At 48.0% G+C, this 23801-nt stretch overlaps 1 protein-coding gene across 1 annotated transcript in view; it reads right to left on the bottom strand.

Annotated features, from left to right (window-relative positions):
- The window catches only part of LOC142250871 (butyrophilin subfamily 2 member A2-like), a 62678-nt gene that overhangs the window by 38045 nt on the left and 832 nt on the right, over nt 1-23801 (bottom strand). The window lies entirely within an intron of this gene.

The raw sequence follows: 23801 nt of genomic DNA, 5'->3' as shown, positions 1-23801 counted from the left end.
CTGACTCTCCCAAGTGTGGACAGGAATGGAGTGTATCACTCTCCTAAGTGTGGACAGGAATGGAGTCTATCACTGACTCTCCCAAGTGTGGACAGGAATGGAGTCTATCACTGACTCTCCCAAGTGTGGACAGGAATGGAGTCTATCGCTGACTCTCCCAAGTGGGGACAGGAATGGAGTCTATCGCTGACTCTCCCAAGTGTGGACAGGAATGGAGTGTATCACTCTCCTAAGTGTGGACAGGAATGGAGTCTATCACTGACTCTCCCAAGTGTGGACAGGAATGGAGTCTATCACTGACTCTCCCAAGTGTGGACAGGAATGGAGTCTATCGCTGACTCTCCCAAGTGGGGACAGGAATGGAGTCTATCACTGACTCTTCCAAGTGTGGACAGGAATGGAGTCTATCACTGACTCTCCCAAGTCCTCTCTGAGGAGTTGGTCTGGGTTGCGTAGCCCAAGATGACGCCCCTGTGGATGTAGCCTTCCAAAAATGATCTGCCGGCCAAGGCTCACCTCACTGTATCTAGAAAATTAGAATGCAAAGTTCCAACCCAGACCAGGAACGTTCCATATTATTTTGTTTGATGGCCTCCTAATCACTTCCCAAAAGTTACACAGACCCCTATGGACATACAAAGCTATCTCCACTAAACAAATAAAGACCCCGGGTCAAACCTCCAAATACAGACTCCAGACCCTCTAAACTAATACAGAACTAAACCCCTAAATAAATTCTATTCTAAACTAATACAAAACCATAACCAGACCCCATAACTAAAGGTCCAAGACCCCAAAAAATGAACAGACCCCAGACCAGACCCAATAATCAATACTGAGCTAAACCCCCTAAACAAGCGCAGGCAAAGCACCACCAGACTAATAGAGACCCCCGCCCCCTAAAAAAAGGAAAAACTAGACTCATAAACTAATACAGATCCCAGGCCAGACCTGAAATATATTGCACGAAGACCCCCAAATGATCGAATTGACCCTCTGCAGGTCTGAGCTTGTCACATCCACGGGTCCTGAGCTAATGAATATAAAACCCTTTATGTAATATACATATATATATATATATATATATATATATATAATATATACACACACAGTACAGACCAAAAGTTTGGACACACCTTCTCATCTCGAGAACATCTGCTAAGAGGAGACTTTGTGCAGCAGCCTTCATGGTAAAATAGCTGCTAAGGACAGGAACAAGCAGAAGAGACTTGTTTGGGCTAAAGAACACCAGGAATGGACATTAGACCAGTGGAATCTGTGCTTTGCTCTGATGAGTCCAAATTTGGGATATTTCGATCCATCCACCGTGTCTTTGTAGAAAAGGTGAACGGATGGACTCTACATGGCTGGTTCCCACCGAAGCATGGAGGAGGAGGTGTGATGGTGTGGGGGGGCTTTGCTGGTGATGCTGTTGGGGATTTATTCACAATTGAAGGCATGCAGAACCAGCATGGCTACCACAGCATCTTGCAGCGGCGTGCTATTCCATCCGGTTTGCGTTTAGTTGGACCATCATTTATTTTTCAACAGGACAATGACCCCAAACACCCCTCCAGGCTGTGTAAGGGCTATGTGACTAAGAAGGAGAGTGATGGGGTGCTACGCCAGATGACCTGGCCTCCACAGTCACCAGACCTGAACCCAATCGAGATGGTTTGGGGTGAGCTGGACCTCAGAGTGAAGGCAAAAGGGCCAACAAGTGCTAAGCATCTCTGGGAACTCCTTCAAGACTGTTAGAAAACCATTTCCGGTGACTACCTCTTGAAGCTCATCAAGAGAATGCCAAGAGTGTGCAAAGCAGTAATCAAAGCAAAAGGCGGCGACTGTGAAGAACCTAGAATATAAGACAGATTGTCAGTTGTTTCACACTTGTTTAAGGATTTCATTCCACATGTGATTGATTGTTCTCAGTGAGAGAAACAAAATTAAAATTTTGTAGTTGTGATACCTTTTAATGGCTAGCTAAAATTCCACGTATTAATTCATAGTTTTGATGCCTTCAATGTGAATCTACAATCTTTAGAGTCAAGAAAATAAAGAAAACTCTGTGAATGAGAAGGTGTGTCCAAACTTTTGATCTGTACTATATATATATATATATATATATATATATATATATATATTAATAAAGCAAACAAAGTCAAACATCACATGCAAATAACAATAAGCATCATGTAAAGTGTGCACGGCAGCGTTATACTGTCACTGGTGCCCCCTTGTGGTAGAGATCACTTACTGCAGAATCCATAATTACATTTTAGAAAGGGAACTTTTTTTTTTAACAAGGATTTATAAATTGTGTTAAAAAAACCTGGAGGCAAAAATCTAAAAACCCTAAAATGTTCAAATAAATCTTTACAAATGAAACCTCCAAAAGGAACGTCTGCAGCGAGTCTCTAAAATTCAAACCATAATGACAGACCAAAAATAGTGTCACACATGTAACGAGGGTCAGAGTGTGGGGACAGAATTCTACCGCAATCCCACAGCCCGAGCTCACAGCACCTGATAGCAGATCACATCATGATAATGCAGATCCTGGGATGGTTCAATAACCAGAAAAGTTCCCTGTTTTTGTTCAGTGCTGGCCGCGCTCCATCAGGGGCTCTGCAGATTTCACTCCCACTACCCCCCTGTGCTACACAAATAGATCTGGCTAATTATAGGCCGTCACATCAGTGCTATAACAGTTATATCCCTATATATAGGGGCAATATTATAGTAGTTATATTCCTGTATATAGGAGCAGTATTATAGTAGTTATATTCTTGTATATAGGGGCAGTATTATAGTAGTTATATTCTTGTATATAGGGGGCAGTATTATAGTAGTTATATTCTTGTATATAGGAGCAGTATTATAGTAGTTATATTCCTGTATATAGGAGCAGTATTATAGTAGTTATATTCTTGTACATAGGGGCAGTATTATAGTAGTTATATTCTTGTACATAGGGGCAGTATTATAGTAGTTATATTCTTGTACATAGGGGCAGTATTATAGTAGTTATATTCTTGTATATAGGAGCAGTATTATAGTAGTTATATTCCTGTATATAGGAGCAGTATTATAGTAGTTATATTCTTGTACATAGGGGCAGTATTATAGTAGTTATATTCTTGTACATAGGGGCAGTATTATAGTAGTTATATTCTTGTATATAGGAGCAGTATTATAGTAGTTATATTCCTGTATATAGGAGCAGTATTATAGTAGTTATATTCTTGTACATAGGGGCAGTATTATAGTAGTTATATTCTTGTACATAGGGGCAGTATTATAGTAGTTATATTCCTGTATATAGGAGCAGTATTATAGTAGTTATATTCCTGTATATAGGAGCAGTATTATAGTAGTTATATTCCTGTATATAGGAGCAGTATTATAGTAGTTATATTCTTGTACATAGGGGCAGTATTATAGTAGTTATATTCCTGTATATAGGAGCAGTATTATAGTAGTTATATTCTTGTACATAGGGGCAGTATTATAGTAGTTATATTCTTGTATATAGGAGCAGTATTATAGTAGTTATATTCCTGTATATAGGAGCAGTATTATAGTAGTTATATTCTTGTACATAGGGGCAGTATTATAGTAGTTATATTCTTGTACATAGGGAGCAGTATTATAGTAGTTATATTCTTGTACATAGGAGCAGTATTATAGTAGTTATATTCTTGTATATAGGAGCAGTATTATAGTAGTTATATTCTTGTATATAGGAGCAGTATTATAGTAGTTATATTCTTGTATATAGGAGCAGTATTATAGTAGTTATATTCTTGTATATAGGAGCAATATTATAGTAGTTATATTCCTGTATATAGGAGCAGTATTATAGTAGTTATATTCCTGTATATAGGAGCAGTATTATAGTAGTTATATTCTTGTATATAGGAGCAGTATTATAGTAGTTATAATCTTGTACATAGGGGCAGTATTATAGTAGTTATATTCTTGTATATAGAAGCAGTATTATAGTAGTTATATTCTTATACATAGGAGCAGTATTATAGTATTTATATTCTTGTATATAGGGGCAGTATTATAGTAGTTATATTCTTGTACATAGGGGGCAGTATTATAGTAGTTATATTCTTGTACATAGGTGGCAGTATTATAGTAGTTATATTCTTGTACATAGGGGGCAGTATTATAGTAGTTATATTCTTGTACATAGGGGGCAGTATTATAGTAGTTATATTCTTGTACATAGGGGGCAGTATTATAGTAGTTTTATTCTTGTACGTAGAGGGCAGTATTATAGTAGTTTTATTCTTGTACGTAGAGGGCAGTATTATAGTAGTTTTATTCTTGTACGTAGAGGGCAGTATTATAGTAGTTATATTCTTGTACATAGGGGCAGTATTATAGCAGTTATATTCTTGTACGTAGAGGGCAGTATTATAGTAGTTTTATTCTTGTACGTAGAGGGCAGTATTATAGTAGTTTTATTCTTGTACGTAGAGGGCAGTATTATAGTAGTTTTATTCTTGTACGTAGAGGGCAGTATCATTGCGGTGATATTTATTTCATATCCATTCGTGGCTCTCGTATCATAGCTCTGGATTGTTTGCACACTTTCTATGTGTCACAGGATATTGATTTCTTACCAGACTTTCTGCTTTCTCTGCCAGGATTACCTGTCTCTTCAGCACATGCAGGAGCTTGTTACTGACTCCATGGACGCGGCTTTTCTTGTTAGGAAACTAAAACACAGAAGTAACGCTGACCTCAGCCTGGAGATTCCCTGTCTCAGCTTGTACAATATAGGGCTTGCTTCAGACAGACGCTGTTTTATGCGGACTCAGTGCTGCTCTGTCCTGTGACTCTGCGGACTCAGTGCTGCTCTGTCCTGTGACTCTGCGGACACAGTGCTGCTCTGTCCTGTGACTCTGCGGACACAGTGCTGCTCTGTCCTGTGACTCTGCGGACACAGTGCTGCTCTGTCCTGTGACTCTGCGGACACAGTGCTGCTCTGTCCTGTGACTCTGCGGACACAGTGCTGCTCTGTCCTGTGACTCTGCGGACACAGTGCTGCTCTGTCCTGTGACTCTGCGGACACAGTGCTGCTCTGTCCTGTGACTCTGCGGACACAGTGCTGCTCTGTCCTGTGACTCTGCGGACACAGTGCTGCTCTGTCCTGTGACTCTGCGGACACACTGCTGCTCTGTCTTGTGACTCTGCGGACACAGTGCTGCTCTGTCCTGTGACTCTGCGGACTCAGTGCTGCTCTGTCCTGTACCTCTGCGGACTCACTGCTGCTCTGTCCTGTGACTCTGCGGACTCACTGCTGCTCTGTCCTGTGACTCTGCGGACTCACTGCTGCTCTGTCCTGTGACTCTGCGGACTCACTGCTGCTCTGTCCTGTGACTCTGCGGACTCACTGCTGCTCTGTCCTGTGACTCTGCGGACTCAGTGCTGCTCTGTCCTGTGACTCTGCGGACACACTGCTGCTCTGTCCTGTGACTCTGCGGACACACTGCTGCTCTGTCCTGTGACTCTGCGGACTCAGTGCTGCTCTGTCCTGTGACTCTGCGGACTCAGTGCTGCTCTGTCCTGTGACTCTGCGGACTCAGTGCTGCTCTGTCCTGTGACTCTGCGGACTCAGTGCTGCTCTGTCCTGTGACTCTGCGGACTCACTGCTGCTCTGTCCTGTGACTCTGCGGACTCACTGCTGCTCTGTCCTGTGACTCTGCGGACACAGTGCTGCTCTGTCCTGTGACTCTGCGGACACACTGCTGCTCTGTCTTGTGACTCTGCGGACACACTGCTGCTCTGTCCTGTGACTCTGCGGACACAGTGCTGCTCTGTCCTGTGACTCTGCGGACACAGTGCTGCTCTGTCCTGTGACTCTGCGGACACAGTGCTGCTCTGTCCTGTGACTCTGCGGACACAGTGCTGCTCTGTCCTGTGACTCTGCGGACACAGTGCTGCTCTGTCCTGTGACTCTGCGGACACACTGCTGCTCTGTCCTGTGACTCTGCGGACACACTGCTGCTCTGTCCTGTGACTCTGCGGACTCAGTGCTGCTCTGTTCTGTGACTCTGCGGACTCAGTGCTGCTCTGTCCTGTGACTCTGCGGACACACTGCTGCTCTGTCCTGTGACTCTGCGGACTCACTGCTGCTCTGTCCTGTGACTCTGCGGACTCAGTGCTGCTCTGTCCTGTGACTCTGCGGACACACTGCTGCTCTGTCCTGTGACTCTGTGGACTCACTGCTGCTCTGTCCTGTGACTCTGTGGACTCACTGCTGCTCTGTCCTGTGACTCTGCGGACTCAGTGCTGCTCTGTCCTGTGACTCTGCGGACACACTGCTGCTCTGTCCTGTGACTCTGCGGACACACTGCTGCTCTGTCTTGTGACTCTGCGGACACACTGTTGCTCTGTCCTGTGACTCTGTGGACTCACTGCTGCTCTGTCCTGTGACTCTGCGGACTCACTGCTGCTCTGTCCTGTGACTCTGCGGACTCACTGCTGCTCTGTCCTGTGACTCTGCGGACACACTGCTGCTCTGTCCTGTGACTCTGTGGACTCACTGCTGCTCTGTCCTGTGACTCTGCGGACACACTGCTGCTCTGTCCTGTGACTCTGCGGACACACTGCTGCTCTGTCCTGTGACTCTGCGGACTCAGTGCTGCTCTGTCCTGTGACTCTGCGGACTCAGTGCTGCTCTGTCCTGTGACTCTGCGGACTCAGTGCTGCTCTGTCCTGTGACTCTGCGGACTTAGTGCTGCTCTGTCCTGTGACTCTGCGGACTCACTGCTGCTCTGTCCTGTGACTCTGCGGACTCACTGCTGCTCTGTCCTGTGACTCTGCGGACTCAGTGCTGCTCTGTCCTGTGACTCTGCGGACACACTGCTGCTCTGTCCTGTGACTCTGCGGACACACTGCTGCTCTGTCCTGTGACTCTGCGGACTCAGTGCTGCTCTGTCCTGTGACTCTGCGGACTCAGTGCTGCTCTGTCCTGTGACTCTGCGGACTCAGTGCTGCTCTGTCCTGTGACTCTGCGGACTCAGTGCTGCTCTGTCCTGTGACTCTGCGGACTCACTGCTGCTCTGTCCTGTGACTCTGCGGACTCACTGCTGCTCTGTCCTGTGACTCTGCGGACACAGTGCTGCTCTGTCCTGTGACTCTGCGGACACACTGCTGCTCTGTCTTGTGACTCTGCGGACACACTGCTGCTCTGTCCTGTGACTCTGCGGACACAGTGCTGCTCTGTCCTGTGACTCTGCGGACACAGTGCTGCTCTGTCCTGTGACTCTGCGGACACAGTGCTGCTCTGTCCTGTGACTCTGCGGACACAGTGCTGCTCTGTCCTGTGACTCTGCGGACACAGTGCTGCTCTGTCCTGTGACTCTGCGGACACACTGCTGCTCTGTCCTGTGACTCTGCGGACTCAGTGCTGCTCTGTTCTGTGACTCTGCGGACTCAGTGCTGCTCTGTCCTGTGACTCTGCGGACACACTGCTGCTCTGTCCTGTGACTCTGTGGACTCACTGCTGCTCTGTCCTGTGACTCTGCGGACTCACTGCTGCTCTGTCCTGTGACTCTGCGGACTCAGTGCTGCTCTGTCCTGTGACTCTGCGGACACACTGCTGCTCTGTCCTGTGACTCTGTGGACTCACTGCTGCTCTGTCCTGTGACTCTGTGGACTCACTGCTGCTCTGTCCTGTGACTCTGCGGACTCAGTGCTGCTCTGTCCTGTGACTCTGCGGACACACTGCTGCTCTGTCCTGTGACTCTGCGGACACACTGCTGCTCTGTCTTGTGACTCTGCGGACACACTGTTGCTCTGTCCTGTGACTCTGTGGACTCACTGCTGCTCTGTCCTGTGACTCTGCGGACTCACTGCTGCTCTGTCCTGTGACTCTGCGGACTCACTGCTGCTCTGTCCTGTGACTCTGCGGACACACTGCTGCTCTGTCCTGTGACTCTGTGGACTCACTGCTGCTCTGTCCTGTGACTCTGCGGACACACTGCTGCTCTGTCCTGTGACTCTGCGGACACACTGCTGCTCTGTCCTGTGACTCTGCGGACTCAGTGCTGCTCTGTCCTGTGACTTTGCGGACTCAGTGCTGCTCTGTCCTGTGACTCTGCGGACTCAGTGCTGCTCTGTCCTGTGACTCTGCGGACTTAGTGCTGCTCTGTCCTGTGACTCTGCGGACTCAGTGCTGCTCTGTCCTGTGACTCTGCGGACACACTGCTGCTCTGTCCTGTGACTCTGCGGACTCAGTGCTGCTCTGTCCTGTGACTCTGTGGACTCAGTGCTGCTCTGTCCTGTGACTCTGCGGACTCACTGCTGCTCTGTCCTGTGACTCTGCGGACACACTGCTGCTCTGTCCTGTGACTCTGCGGACTCAGTGCTGCTCTGTCCTGTGACTCTGCGGACTCACTGCTGCTCTGTCCTGTGACTCTGCGGACTCAGTGCTGCTCTGTCCTGTGACTCTGCGGACACAATGCTGCTCTGTCCTGTGACTCTGCGGACTCAGTGCTGCTCTGTCCTGTGACTCTGCAGACACAGTGCTGCTCTGTCCTGTGACTCTGCGGACACACTGCTGCTCTGTCCTGTGACTCTGCGGACACACTGCTGCTCTGTCCTGTGACTCTGCGGACACACTGCTGCTCTGTCCTGTGACTCTGCGGACACAGTGCTGCTCTGTCCTGTGACTCTGCAGACACAGTGCTGCTCTGTCCTGTGACTCTGCAGACACAGTGCTGCTCTGTCCTGTGACTCTGCGGACACACTGCTGCTCTGTCCTGTGACTCTGCGGACACAGTGCTGCTCTGTCCTGTGACTCTGCGGACTCAGTGCTGCTCTGTCCTGTGACTCTGCGGACTCAGTGCTGCTCTGTCCTGTGACTCTGCGGACTCAGTGCTGCTCTGTCCTGTGACTCTGCGGACTCAGTGCTGCTCTGTCCTGTGACTCTGCGGACACACTGCTGCTCTGTCCTGTGACTCTGCGGACACACTGCTGCTCTGTCCTGTGACTCTGCGGACACACTGCTGCTCTGTCCTGTGACTCTGCGGACACACTGCTGCTCTGTCCTGTGACTCTGCGGACTCAGTGCTGCTCTGTCCTGTGACTCTGCGGACTCAGTGCTGCTCTGTCCTGTGACTCTGCGGACTCAGTGCTGCTCTGTCCTGTGACTCTGCGGACTTAGTGCTGCTCTGTCCTGTGACTCTGCGGACTCAGTGCTGCTCTGTCCTGTGACTCTGCGGACACACTGCTGCTCTGTCCTGTGACTCTGCGGACTCAGTGCTGCTCTGTCCTGTGACTCTGTGGACTCAGTGCTGCTCTGTCCTGTGACTCTGCGGACTCACTGCTGCTCTGTCCTGTGACTCTGCGGACACACTGCTGCTCTGTCCTGTGACTCTGTGGACTCAGTGCTGCTCTGTCCTGTGACTCTGCGGACTCACTGCTGCTCTGTCCTGTGACTCTGCGGACTCAGTGCTGCTCTGTCCTGTGACTCTGCGGACACAATGCTGCTCTGTCCTGTGACTCTGCAGACACAGTGCTGCTCTGTCCTGTGACTCTGCGGACACACTGCTGCTCTGTCCTGTGACTCTGCGGACTCACTGCTGCTCTGTCCTGTGACTCTGCGGACACAGTGCTGCTCTGTCCTGTGACTCTGCGGACACACTGCTGCTCTGTCCTGTGACTCTGCGGACTCACTGCTGCTCTGTCCTGTGACTCTGCGGACTCAGTGCTGCTCTGTCCTGTGACTCTGCAGACACACTGCTGCTCTGTCCTGTGACTCTGCGGACTCACTGCTGCTCTGTCCTGTGACTCTGCGGACACACTGCTGCTCTGTCCTGTGACTCTGCGGACTCAGTGCTGCTCTGTCCTGTGACTCTGCGGACACACTGCTGCTCTGTCCTGTGACTCTGCGGACACACTGCTGCTCTGTCCTGTGACTCTGCGGACTCAGTGCTGCTCTGTCCTGTGACTCTGCGGACACACTGCTGCTCTGTCCTGTGACTCTGCGGACTCACTGCTGCTCTGTCCTGTGACTCTGCGGACACACTGCTGCTCTGTCCTGTGACTCTGCGGACTCACTGCTGCTCTGTCCTGTGACTCTGCGGACTCACTGCTGCTCTGTCCTGTGACTCTGCGGACACACTGCTGCTCTGTCCTGTGACTCTGCGGACACACTGCTGCTCTGTCCTGTGACTCTGCGGACTCAGTGCTGCTCTGTCCATGTGCTGAGATGCTGTAAATGGCGCGTGTCTTGCCCGGGGCTCGGCGCTCGCTCCACCCTCGCTCCACCCTCGCTCCACCCTCGCTCCACCCTCGCTCCACCCTCGCTCCACCCTCGCTCGCTCACACTCACCATCTTCCTCCAAATCCACCTTTATTATGTCTTGAGGACAGGATTCAAACCTTCAATAATCCTGTATACGGAGCTACAAATCCGAGGTGACACTAAGGGGCACTTTGCACGCTGCGACATCGCAGGCCGATGCTGCGATGCCGAGCGCGATAGTCCCCGCCCCCGTCGCAGCGGCGATATCCTTGTGATAACTGCCGTAGCGAACATTATCGCTCCTGCGGCTTCACACACAGCGATGTGCGCTGCCGCAGGAACGAGGAACAACATCGGGCCGTCGCGTCAGTGTAATCATGGATTATGCCGACGCTGCACCGATGATACGATTATGACGCTTTTGCGCTCGTTAATCGTATCATCGAGCCTTTACACACTACGATGTCGCATGCGATGCCGGAAGTGCGTCATTTTCAATTTGACCCCACCGACATCGCACCTGCGATGTCGTAGTGTGCAAAGCCCCCCTAAGACGTAGATGTTTTTGAGGACAACCACACAATTGCTCCTTCCCTAAAGACAAGAGCCTTCTTAGGCCTGTGGTTGGCCCCTTTTCGGCCTAGTCACTGGTTACCTAAGTCTCTCCTCCCCTGAGTTAAGGCTACTTTACACACTAGCGATATCGGTCCCGATATCGCTAGTGTGGGTACCTGCCCCCATCTGTTGTGCGACACGGGCAAATCGCTGCCCGTGCCGCACAACATCGCGCAGACCTGTCACACATACTTACCTGCCCGGTGACGTCGCTGTGACCGGCGAACCGCCTCCTTTCTAAGGGGGTGGTCCGTGCGGCGTCACAGTGACGTCACTAAGCGGCCGCCCAATAGAAGCGGAGGGGCGGAGATGAGTGGCCAGAACATCCCGCCCACCTCCTTCCTTCCGCATAGCGGCCGGGAGGCAGGTAAGGAGAGCTTCCTCGTTCCTGCGGTGTCACACGGAGCGATGTGTGCTGCCGCCGGAACGAGGAACTACATCGTTACTGCAGCAGTAACGATAATCGAGAATGGACCCCCATGTCACTGATGAGCGATTTTGCACGTTTTTGCAACGATGCAAAATCGCTCATCGGTGTCACACGCAGCAACATGGCTAATGCGGCCGGATGTGCGTCACAAATTCCGTGACCCCAACGACTCCGCATTAGCGATGTTGCAGCGTGTAAAGCCCCCTTTAGGCAGATCAACGACAAAGTCCATCGTCAAGTATCGGGTCATGACGGAACCTCGCTCGGTGAGAAGAAACCCACTGGATCCCTGGCACAGACTCTGTAATGATGGACATACTCTTCTGCATCCTTACGAGCATTCGGCCTCAAAAAAGATCCAGAAAGAGACCTTCACGTGGCAGAAAAATCTGGATTCCCTGCTACAACAGAACCATGCATTTCTGTCATGACCGTTTCTCTGTTACGAGAGACTTGTGGCCGGATCTGGGCCAGAGTCTCTCTTTGCCATCTGAGACTCCTCACATTAAACGTATTCACTTTCCTTTGGTGCTGAAGGGGTTAATATCAGTTTTCCTTTCCAGCAGCGTCTGACTCTAGGCCTCAGGTGCTTCTGTTTGGTGACCACTTCCTTCCCCTAAATATATGGTCTCATCTCCCAGTAGAGGGCACCGGTTATTCTGAATCCATTTTGTAGCTAGGCCTCGAGGTGGAAGGAGCTGCTGAATCACTTGTTGCTGTGAAGTGGTGTAAGCTGTAGTCCTGGTGTCTGGCTTGCAGCCATGAAGCTGGGCTTTATCCTTTTTTTGTTTCCCTGTCTGTTATACCTGCCCTTCATGTTGAATTAGTGCAGCGTTAGGACTAGTGATCCTCACCTGCCAGCTCACTAGCCAGGGTTATCACAGGGTCTCTCAGGGTTTCAGGTATCCTGCTCAGCAACAGGTGCGGACCCTGCATAGGGACTGGCTAGGAGTGCAGGGTGCAGCTGCCGGCGAGTGCAGGAGGTGTCCAATCGTCACCCGCACTAGGGCCCACTACTGTTAAAGTGTCCCTGGTGTACCCCTTGTTTGTTGTTGGTGAAGCCCTTGTTGCTATGTGTCTCGCCGTGCACCGGACCTTCCCCAAGTCCATGTATGACAATTTCTTTAAGCAGATCCACTCGCAAAGACAGAGGTACATAGTTTATTTATAAGTAAATCTTTCGGCGTATTGTCTTGAACATTCTGAATGCGTTGTCTGAGATCTACCCTCATAGATCCCACCACCTCCCAATTACCAAGAATCCTGACTGAATCTTTGTCCCTCAATTTGGAGACAATCCTATGAGACAAAACATCAGCCGTAATATTCTTAGATTCGGGGAAACAAGTAACGGGAGCTGAGGATGTCAAGAGACACCCAGAAAAGTTGGATTGGCTTGATGGGCACGTTTTGCATGCCATACGGTCAAGCTGCTCCACAACAGCTCTATAGGGTTGAGGTCTGGTGACTGGTTAGCCACTCCATTACAGATAGATACCAGCTGTCGGCTTCTTCCTAAATAGTTCATGCATAATTTGGAGGTGTGGTTTGGGTCATTGTCCTGTTGTAGGATGAAATTGGCTCCAATCAAGTGTGCCGCCCCCGTGCCAGCAGCCGGCGCTGCTCGGATCCGACCCTGCTGGGGTGGTGGCTCGAGGGTCTCCGTACCCGGGGGTCTGGAGGACACACCGAATAAATGGGGGGACTTAGATGTACGGGCTAGGCCGTAGTAAGCTCGTGACGCCACCCACGGTGTGTGGTGAGGTGGGACACCACTGCTGCTGTTATGGGGCACCCGGGGGTGATGTTGTGCAGCAAGTTGTTAACCCCCTCTGTGGGTAGGGATGGTGGCCCTGGGACCCGGTGGCTCGTTGCAGAGGATGGTAACCGCAGGGGGGTGCTGGTGTACTCACTTTTAGTAAAACACACAAGTCTCTGGTAAGCCAAGGTGGTGGTGGCCGGTGCTGCGGCTGGTTGCGTTCGGGTCCCCCACCCGACTGGTGGTCTCTATCCTTTTCCTGCACTGCTTTGTAAAGGTGGACTTTCCTAGTGTAAAACTCAGGAGTCCGCTCCCGGCTGGATGTGGCCTAAGGAGCCGTGCCCACAGACGGTGGCCCGTGGTATCTATGGGCCCTGGTGGTGACCTCTTATCCCTAATCGATGGGCTGTTGTCTTCTATGAGGGACTTTGGGTGGGACAGGACCTCTAGTCCTGGCCTTAATTGGTTAATTAACCAGTTCCGCACGGTTCCGGTGCTGGCTTCAGGGTCCGAGTACCCTCCTTTGTTCTACGGTTTCCGGGTCGGTTCCCCGTGTTGGTACCAGCGGGCTACAACCCTGTCCCAGTCCACCTCGGTTCTGCCGAGCCGTCTTTCCGTTTCCTGCTGACGGAGACCACCGTCTGCCTCCTAGCCAGTGGCACCAGGGCTCCTACCCTGGTACCATTCAACTTGGGCTTCACTGCCTGCTGGAGCTACCCCTTAACAGTCATTTACCGCATTAACAATGTATAGAGGGGATTTGTATTTAATTTAATGTTGGCTTCATTGAAAAAAAAGTACTTTTCTCTAAAAAATAAGGAAATATCTGTGACCCTAAACTTTTGAAGTGCAGTGTAAATGAAATGCATTCCATGTCTGATCCTCTAACCTTCATACAGACATTCTTGACCTTCACAGTAATGTGACTTTGTGAAAGAGGAGAGGTATCCATAGCAGAAACGTAAATTGAAAAAGGAGAAATCCTAAACTCATTCTACAGCAAAGTCATGATCAATAAGATTCAAGTTAGAACCTGAATCAACAAATGCCAAACAAAACCAGACCTAATCTCAGGAGACGCCTGTAAGAAAAAAACGGATGCCTCTGTCAGAGACCGTCTCAGACTCTCGGCACCTGAATCTCTACAAAAAGTCTCTTCTTTTTTCTCTATTGAAATTCTTTAACTAACTTGAAACATTGAATCACGAAGAGACCAGAACCACCACAATATAAATAGAACAAGCTCCGAGTTCAGTTCCCCTGTGATGTCTGTGCAAGCACCAATTTACATAAGTTCACCAGTGTCAACTGGTAGAGAAGAAGATGCCACTGAAACGCCTTTAAATGTGTCGGCATCTCTCAGGCGTCTATCCAAATGAACAGTCAGTGTCATAACTTCCTTCCTCAGAGACCGCGGGCAGGGACTGTAAACCATCGTGACCCTAATCTGACCCAAAAGTCCCTGACAGAACTAACTCTGAAGAGCAGAGTCGTTCCAGGAGGTTTCTACTGCCCAATGTCTGAACTGTGAGCAGAAGACCTCAACTCTACGGCCTCCCGGAACCAGCTTATGGGTCTTGGATTCAGGAACAGTGACTTTGTCAGTGTCACCATAGATGAGGTCAAGAGACGAGAAAACCGCCTCAACAGAGGAAAATACCGAAGAATCCTCAGTTAAGGCTGGGGCCACACGGGGCACTACTGCGATGCTCGCATGAAACTTGGCTAACGCTGGCACCATCATGACCCTAATTTGACCCAAAAGTCCCTGACAGAACTGACTCTGAAGAGCAGAGTCGTTCCAGGAGCTTTCTACTGCCCAATGTCTGAACTGTGAGCAGAAGACCTCAACTCTACGGCCTCCCGGAACCAGCTTATGGGTCTTGGATTCAGGAACAGTGACTTTGTCAGTGTCACCATAGATGAGGTCAAGAGACGAGAAAACCGCCTCAACAGAGGAAAATACCGAAGAATCCTCAGTTAAGGCTGGGGCCACACGGGGCACTACTGCGATGCTCGCATGAAACTTGGCTAACGCTGGCACCATCATGACCCTAATTTGACCCAAAAGTCCCTGACAGAACTGACTCTGAAGAGCAGAGTCGTTCCAGGAGCTTTCTACTGCCCAATGTCTGAACTGTGAGCAGAAGACCTCAACTCTACGGCCTCCCGGAACCAGCTTATGGCTCTTGGATTCAGCAACAGTGACTTTGTTAGGGTCACCATAGATGAGGTCAAGAGACGAGAAAACCGCCTCAACAGAGGAAAATACCAGGGAATCCTCAGGTAAAGAGAATGCTCAGATCTCCAAGGAGAAAAGACAAAACAATGGCCACCCGCTGACTCTCACACCCAAAAGAGACAGGGCAAAGGCAAAAGTACAATTTGCACGAGGTAGTAGATAATGGAGATTTACTTCTATCCCTGTTGAAGCAGTCCTAACATTTAATCTTGGGGTCTAATGTGGCCTTCAGACTCACCAAAATCCTCTGTAGCAGCAGAAGGAGCTGCTGTGGAGCTTGATATCCACCATTTCCAGGGACAAGGCCTGTAGCTGTGTGGCCAAGACGTTACCAGGATCCATAATAATGCCCCAGAACACTATAATGTTATGTATGTACCTAACTCAAACACTGGTAAAGGGAGAAAGCCTACAACACACAGCCTTACGCACAGCCTACTGGTGCCTGTACACACTAGAAGACACCTAGCTGGACAACTAAACACAACTCGCACCTGGCTCCCTGAAAGGCCATCAAGACGTTTCTCGTTCCTCCTGAGGAATTAGAGGGGAGGCCGCTACACACAACTAACCAAGAGAGGGAACGCTTGCAGACTTAGATGGAGACCCAAGGTGAGGAAACGGAAAGCACCACCACAAGGGGGAAAAGGAGTATAATCAACAATGAAAGCAGGAGAAACCGTCCACCAACCTGAGAAGAGAGGAAAGGAGTTGGGAGGATAAAAAAGAAAACACAGAGAAGTAATACACTGGTCTCTGCCTAGCAGGCAAAAATCCTTTTGTTGCAGGGCTGGAACTTCTTAGCAAACATCCAAAAAGAACTATAGCCAGTAAAGAAGACTGGTGCAAGGAGAGCATAAACCGCCCCTCCCGGTATGTGACAGGACAGAGAAACTAGGAAAGTGAGAAATACGTGACTAACAGCAAACCAAGGGAAGGAAAGCAACAAAAGAGAACCATCAGCAGCTGGACAGAGACCATCCAGGAGGTGGCTCAGTCAGCGTGGAAGGAAACTGACCACACAGCAAGAGGTCACCGGATCCAGTCCCACAACCAAAGTACGACATGCTGGTTACATATCAGTTCAGAATACAACACAAAGTTATCTCTCTTCTCCACAGTTCTGCACCCCCCTCCATCATCTCTATCACCCCATCCATGCTCTCTGTTCTGCAAACAAATCTAAGACTAAGATAGTCAATAATCTGAACCTTCCATTTCTAAAACTTCTCTCATGCTGCACCAGTTTTCTGGAATACATTACACCAGATGATCTGACTAATACCTAACCCCCACATTTAAAAGCATGCTATAAAACACTTTAGGCTGGCCTATCACGTCCTCACACTACTAAGATTTCAGAAATCTCATTGTGACATTGCGACATGGACATCATATGGCAGTATTATTTATGTAGTAAGTGTACTAGGTAATATTTCTTAGGCACTGTATGGCTGTATTATTTATGTAGTAAGTGTACTAGGTAATATTTCTTAGGCACTGTATGGCTGTATTATTTATGTAGTAAGTGTACTAGGTAATCTTACTTAGGCATTGTATGGCTGTATTATTTATGTAAGTGCACTTGGTAATATTACTTAGGCACTGTATGGCAGTATTATTTATGTAGTAAGTGTACTAGGTAATATTACTTAGGCACTGTATGGCAGTATTATTTATGTAGTAAGTGTACTAGGTAATCTTACTTCGGCACTGTATGGCTGTATTATTTATGTAAGTGTACTAGATAATATTACTTAGGCACTGTATGGCGGTATTATTTATGCAGTAAGTGTACTAGGTAATATTACTTAGGCACTGTATAGCTGTATTATTTATGTAAGTGTACTAGGTAATATTACTGAGGTGCTGTATGGCAGTATTATTTATGTAGTAAGTGTACTAGGTAATATTACTGAGGCACTGTATGGCTGTATTATTTATGTAGTAAGTGTACTAGGTAATATTTCTTAGGCACTATACGGCAGTATTATTTATGTAGTAAGTGTACTAGGTAATATTACTTAGTCACTGTATGATTGTATTATTTATGTAGTAAGTGTACTAGGTAATATTACTTAGGCACTATATGGCTGTATTATTTATGTAGTAAGTGTACTAGGTAATATTACTTAGTCACTGTATGATTGTATTATTTATGTAGTAAGTGTACTAGGTACTATTACTTAGGCACTATATGGCTATATTATTTATGTAGTAAGTTACTAGGTAATATTACTTAGGCACTATATAGCTGTATTATTTATGTAGTAAGTTACTAGGTAATATTACTTAGGCACTATATAGCTGTATTATTTATGTAGTAAGTGTACTAGGTAATATTACTTAGGCACTATATGGCTGTATTATTTATGTAGTAAGTGTACTAGGTAATATTACTTAGGCACTGTATGGCTGTATTATTTATGTAGTAAGTCTACTAGGTAATATTACTTAGGCACTGTATGGCAGTATTATTTATGTAGTACATATACTAGGTAATATTACTTAGGCACTATATGGCTGTATTATTTATGTAGTACATGTACTAGGTAATATTACTTAGGCACTATATGGCTGTATTATTTATGTAGTACATGTACTAGGTAATATTACTTAGGCACTGTATGGCAGTATTATTTATGTAGTAAGTCTACTAGGTAATATTACTTAGGCACTGTATGGCAGTATTTTTTATGTAGGAAGTGTACTAGGTAATATTACTTAGGCACTGTATGGCTGTATTATTTATGTAGTAAGTGTACTAGGTAATATTACTTAGGCACTATATGGCTGTATTATTTATGTAGTACATGTACTAGGTAATATTACTTAGGCACTGTATGGCAGTATTATTTATGTAGTAAGTCTACTAGGTAATATTACTTAGGCACTGTATGGCAGTATTTTTTATGTAGGAAGTGTACTAGGTAATATTACTTAGGCACTGTATGGCAGTATTATTTATGTAGTAAGTGTACTAGGTAATCTTACTTAGGCATTGTATGGCTGTATTATTTATGTAAGTGCACTTGGTAATATTACTTCGGCACTGTATGGCAGTATTATTTATGTAGTAAGTGTACTAGGTAATATTACTTAGGCACTGTATGGCAGTATTATTTATGTAAGAAGTGTACTAGGTAATATTACTTAGGCACTATATGGCTGTATTATTTATGTAGTAAGTGTACTAGGTAATATTACTTAGTCACTGTATGGCTGTATTATTTATGTAAGAAGTGTACTAGGTAATATTACTTAGGCACTGTATGGCAGTATTATCTATGTAGTAATTAAGTGTTCTAGGTAATATTACTTAGGCACTATACGGCTGTATTATTTATGTAGTAAGTGTACTAGGTAATATTACTTAGGCACTATATGGCAGTATTATTTATGTAGTAAGTGTACTAGGTAATATTACTTAGGCACTGTATGGCAGTATTATTGATGTAGTAAGTGTACTAGGTAATATTACTTAGGCACTATATGGCTGTATTATTTATGTAGTAAGTGTACTAGGTAATATTGCTTAGGCACTGTATGGCTGTATTATTTATGTAAGTGTACTAGGTAATATTACTTAGGCACTTGTTTTATAATGTTAACGCACATGGAATTTTTCCTGCTTTCCAGTGCATCACATTATAAAATGTAGGGGGGTCATTCAAAATTACAATTTGTCCCTCATAAAATAAGCTCTCAAACATCTAAAAATGTCTTTTAGAAGAAGGGGAGGAAAAAACACCCCCCCCCCCCCCCCCGAAAAATAGAAAATAACCAGATCATGAAGGAGTTAAAGTGATTGTTCAGGCGGGTTCCGGAGTAAACCTCGGTGTGACCATCTCTCAGCTCTGCCTCTACTTTTCACAAAAATGTTCATCTGCCAAAAACCCCGTCATATCAGTAACGATAACTGGTGGTGACTGTTGGGCCTCCGAGAAAAAGCGTCATTTCCTGCGAAACATAAAATCTGTCTGTTCTAGATTTGATCTTGTGGAAACATTCACACCTTGTGCTTATAAAGAGAAAGCCGACGTGCTCTCCCGAAACATCTGCCCATCTACAACTGAGGACCGCACCAGATCCTGCTCTCGCTGAAGGTTTAGCTGTGAACTCTGTTTATTTTGATCTCACTGAGTGATCCGTGGATTGTTCCATCTGCGAGTCCTACAGGAATCCATGACCAAAGGCCCTGGAGACCCCTCATAATAGGGCTTGTATGGTAACTAGTGATGAGCGAGCATGCTTGTCACTACTCGGTACTCGCACGAGTATCACTGTACTCGGGCTACTCGGCGGGTACCGAGTAATTTTGCAATACTCGTGCTTTACTCGTGGTCTTCATTTCTGCATGTTGGCGCTCTTTTGAAAGCCAGCCTCATGCAGGGATTGGCTGGCAGACCACTGCAATGCCACAGCCCTGTTAGTTGTGGAATTGCAGTGATTGGCCGGCCTGCACAGCGTCACCGAGCCTTTATACCGGCCGGCGCGCTGTGCTCTGTACACAGCCATCTCCTATTCCCTGCTTTCCACGCCCACAGGCGCCTATGATTGGTTGCAGTGAGGCACGCCCCCACGCTGAGTGACAGGTGTCACACTGCACCCAATCACAGCAGCTGGTGGGCGGGTCTATACTGTGCAGTAAAATAAATAAATAAATAATTAAAAAAAACGGTGTGCGGTCCCCCCCAATTTTAATACCAGCCAGATAAAGCCATACAGCTGAAGGCTGGTATTCTCAGGATGGGGAGCTCCACGTTATGGGGAGCCCCCCAGCCTAACAATATCAGCCAACAGCCGCCCAGAATTGCCGCATACATTATATGCGACAGTTCTGGGGCTGTACCCGGCTCTTCCCGATTTACCCTGGTGCGTTGGCAAATCGGGGTAATAAGGAGTTATTGGCAGCCCATAGCTGCCAATAAGTCCTAGATTAATCATGTCAGGCGTCTCCCCGAGATTCCTTCCATGATTAATCTGTAAATTACAGTTAAAAAACACACACACCCGAAAAAATCCTTTATTAGAAATAAAAAACACTAACAAAGTCCCTCATTACCAATTTATTAACCCCGACAAACCCTCCATGTCCGGCGTACTCCACGGACTCCGGCGTCGCGTCCAGCTCTGCTGCATGGAAGTGACAGGAGCTGCAGAAGACACCGCCGCTCCGGTCACCTCCACGCAGCTAATGAAGGGAATAGCGCGATCAGCTGCTGTCAGTCAGGTAACTCCCGGCCACCGCTGGATCCAGCGGTGGCCGCGATTAACCTCAGTGACAGCAGCTGATCGCTATACTCACCTCAGTTGGTGCATGGAGCTGACTGGAGCGGCGGTGAGTAGCGCGATCAGCTGAGCTGTCACTGAGGTTACCCGCGGCCACCGCTGCATCCACCGCTGGATCCAGGTAACCTCAGTGACAGCTCAGCTGATCGCTATACTCATCTCATTAGCTGCGTGGAGGTGACCGGAGCGGCGGTGTCTTCTGCTGCTCCTGTCACTTCCATGCAGCAGAGCTGGATGCGACGCTGGAGGACTGTGGAGTACGCCGGACATGGAGGGTTTGTCGGGGTTAATAAATTGGTAATGAGGGACTTTGTTAGTGTTTTTTATTTCTAATAAAGGATTTCTTCAGGTGTGTGTGTTTTTTAACTGTAATTTACAGATTAATCATGGAAGGAATCTCGGGGAGACGCCTGACATGATTAATCTAGGATTTAGTGGCAGCTATGGGCTGCCATTAACTCCTTATTACCCCGATTTGCCAAAGCACCAGGGTAAATCGGGAAGAGCCGGGTACAGTCCCAGAACTGTCGCATCTAATGTATGCGGCAATTCTGGGCGGCTGCTGACTGATATTGTTAGGGTGGGGGGCTCCCCATAACGTGGAGCTCCCCATCCTGAGAATACCAGCCTTCAGCCATATGGCTTTATCTGGCTGGTATTAAAATTGGGGGGGACCGCACGCCGTTTTTTTTAATTATTTAATTATTTATTTCACTGCACAGTATACACACACACACCGGCTGCTGTGTTTGGGTGCAATGTGACAGCTGTCACTCAGCGTGGGGGCGTGTCTCACTGCAACCAATCATAGGCGCCGAAAAGCAGGACAGCAGGGAATACGAGATTGTTTAATGAGCGGCCGGCTTTTTCAAAAGAGGAAAAGCCACCGGAGTTTGAACAGCCGTGCAGCGCCGCGGCAGTGATCGGGGAACGGTAAGTAAGAGAGGGGGGGGGGGGAACTGACCGACAGACTGTGAGAGGGGGACAGACAAGACAGAGAGAGACAGACCGACGGGAGATAGAATGAAAAAAAAAATGACCGACATCGCTAGTAAAAAGCACAAAACGTGCGTTTTGGACATCGGAGTGCCACACAATGTTTTCATGTAAAATCTTTCATGTATTAATCTCAAAAAGTAACATACACCAGCTCTATCTCACTATTGGGTATGTGCCCTTAACATTTCCACCATGAAAAATCATTTTGGTGTCATTTTGGAAGGTTTTCTGGTGAGTCCGTAAAAATGGCGTAAAACTTGGACAAAATTGTTCACAGCTGTGACTTTTGAGTGATAAATGCTTCAAGGGGTCTTCCCCATGCTGTTGCCATGTCATTTGAGCACTCTTCTGAGACTTTTGTGACATTTTTAGGGTTTCTCCATGCTGCCGGGGGGTCATTTCACAAAAATACTCGGGTCTCCCATAGGATAACATTGGGCTCGGTGCTCGGGCCGAGTACACGAGTATCTTGGGAGGCTCGGCCCGAGCTTCGAGCACCCGAGCTTTTTAGTACTCGCTCATCACTAATGGTAACATCTGTGCCCGGATCTGCTCCAGCCACGTCTGTCTCTGTCACCAGGCCTCAGCCACGTCTGTCTCTGTCACCAGGCCTCACCATGTTCACTGGCAACTGAAGAAATGTTACGGCCAATATCACTGGGCAGAATGGGTGCACGCGGTGCAGCCCTTAGCAGGGGTAATCATCTCCCTGGAGTGTCCTAAGAGGCAGCACCGCACCCTACTTATACTTCCAGAATACTGCAAGACGTTGCTAGTGATTGGTTTTCCTATATCTCTACTGCCACTTAAGTGCGCTGCTCCCAATTCTGACCCTGACGACATTTGCTCTGTATTCCCTCCACATTAAGATCCCTGGTTGTGTGCCTCGCTCCTGACTGACCTCCTGGCATCTGTTTTTCTACTTTTCTGTACTCGGGTTTGTCCCTCCTGATGGTGACCCGGCTTTGTTACACTCTCCTTCCCTCTGGCTCGTTTTTCTGGCCAGAAGCTACTCTGGGGACACAGCCCAGGGGCTCTGTAGTAAGTCAATATGGGGGTTTAGGCCGGGAACTTGAGGGATCTACTCAACAAATGTCACAAGGTGTTTGGGGTACTTTGCACGCTGCGACATCGCTAGCCAATTGTAGCGATGCCGAGCACGATAGTCCCCGCCCCCGTCGCACATGCGATATCTTGCGATAGCTGCCGTAGTGAACATTATCGCTACGGCAGCTTCACACGCACTTACCTGCCCTGCGACGTCGCTCTGGCCGGTGACCCGCCTCCTTCCTAAGGGGGCGGGTCGTGCGGCGTCACAGCGACGTCACATGGCAGGCGGCCAATAGAAGCAGAGGGGCGGAGATGAGCGGGACGTAAACATCACGCCCACCTCCTTCCTTCCGCATAGCGGGTGGATGCAGGTAGGAGATGATCCTCGCTCCTGCGGCTTCATACTCAGCGATGTGTGCTGCCGCAGGAGCGAGGAACAACATCGTACCGTCGCTGCAGCGAAATTAAGGAAATGACCGACACTACACAGATCACCGATTTATGACGCTTTTGCGATCGTTTATCGGTGCTTCTAGGCTTTACACGTTGCAACGTCGTTACCGGCGCCGGATGTGCGGCACTTTCGATTTGACCCCGACAGATCACAGTAGCGATGTCGCAACGTGCAAAGTACCCCTTTTGGCTCTAAACTTGCCGAGTGTCATGGCGGCATCTGACGCTGTTTACACTACAGAGTCTGACACACCACACTATGCCTCCTTTGGTGCTTCTGAGTTAGACAGACAGGCTCGGGCGTCGACCAGCTGTGTTCTCATTAGTGATTGGGCTTGCATGAGTTAATTCTGCTAGCCTGCTGGTTACCTCATGGATCACATGTTGTGGGAGACCTATCACAGTCACTCCTTGCCTTTTTAAGATTGAGCAACCTGTCTTCCCATGCCAACTATAGCTTTAGCTATACCGGTTCATGTGCTGTTGTATCCCAGTCCTGCTGGTGATTGAAGTGCTTTGTGAAGGGCGTTGTGTAGGTTACTTGTCGTTTCGTTGTTTCCCCCCTTGCTCTTATTTTTCTCCTTATCACATGTTGTCTAATACCTCTGTGTGTGAGTGTGCTGTGTGACCAAGTTTTGGCTTACCCTGTTTGTCCTTTTCTGTGGGTTTTACCACTCCTGTCCAGGCCCTT

This window comes from Anomaloglossus baeobatrachus, chromosome 9 (genome assembly GCF_048569485.1).
Source record: "Anomaloglossus baeobatrachus isolate aAnoBae1 chromosome 9, aAnoBae1.hap1, whole genome shotgun sequence".
NCBI lineage: Eukaryota > Metazoa > Chordata > Amphibia > Anura > Aromobatidae > Anomaloglossus > Anomaloglossus baeobatrachus.
Note: the sequence above shows the minus strand (reverse complement) of the source record. Positions and strands in the feature narration are given on the sequence as shown.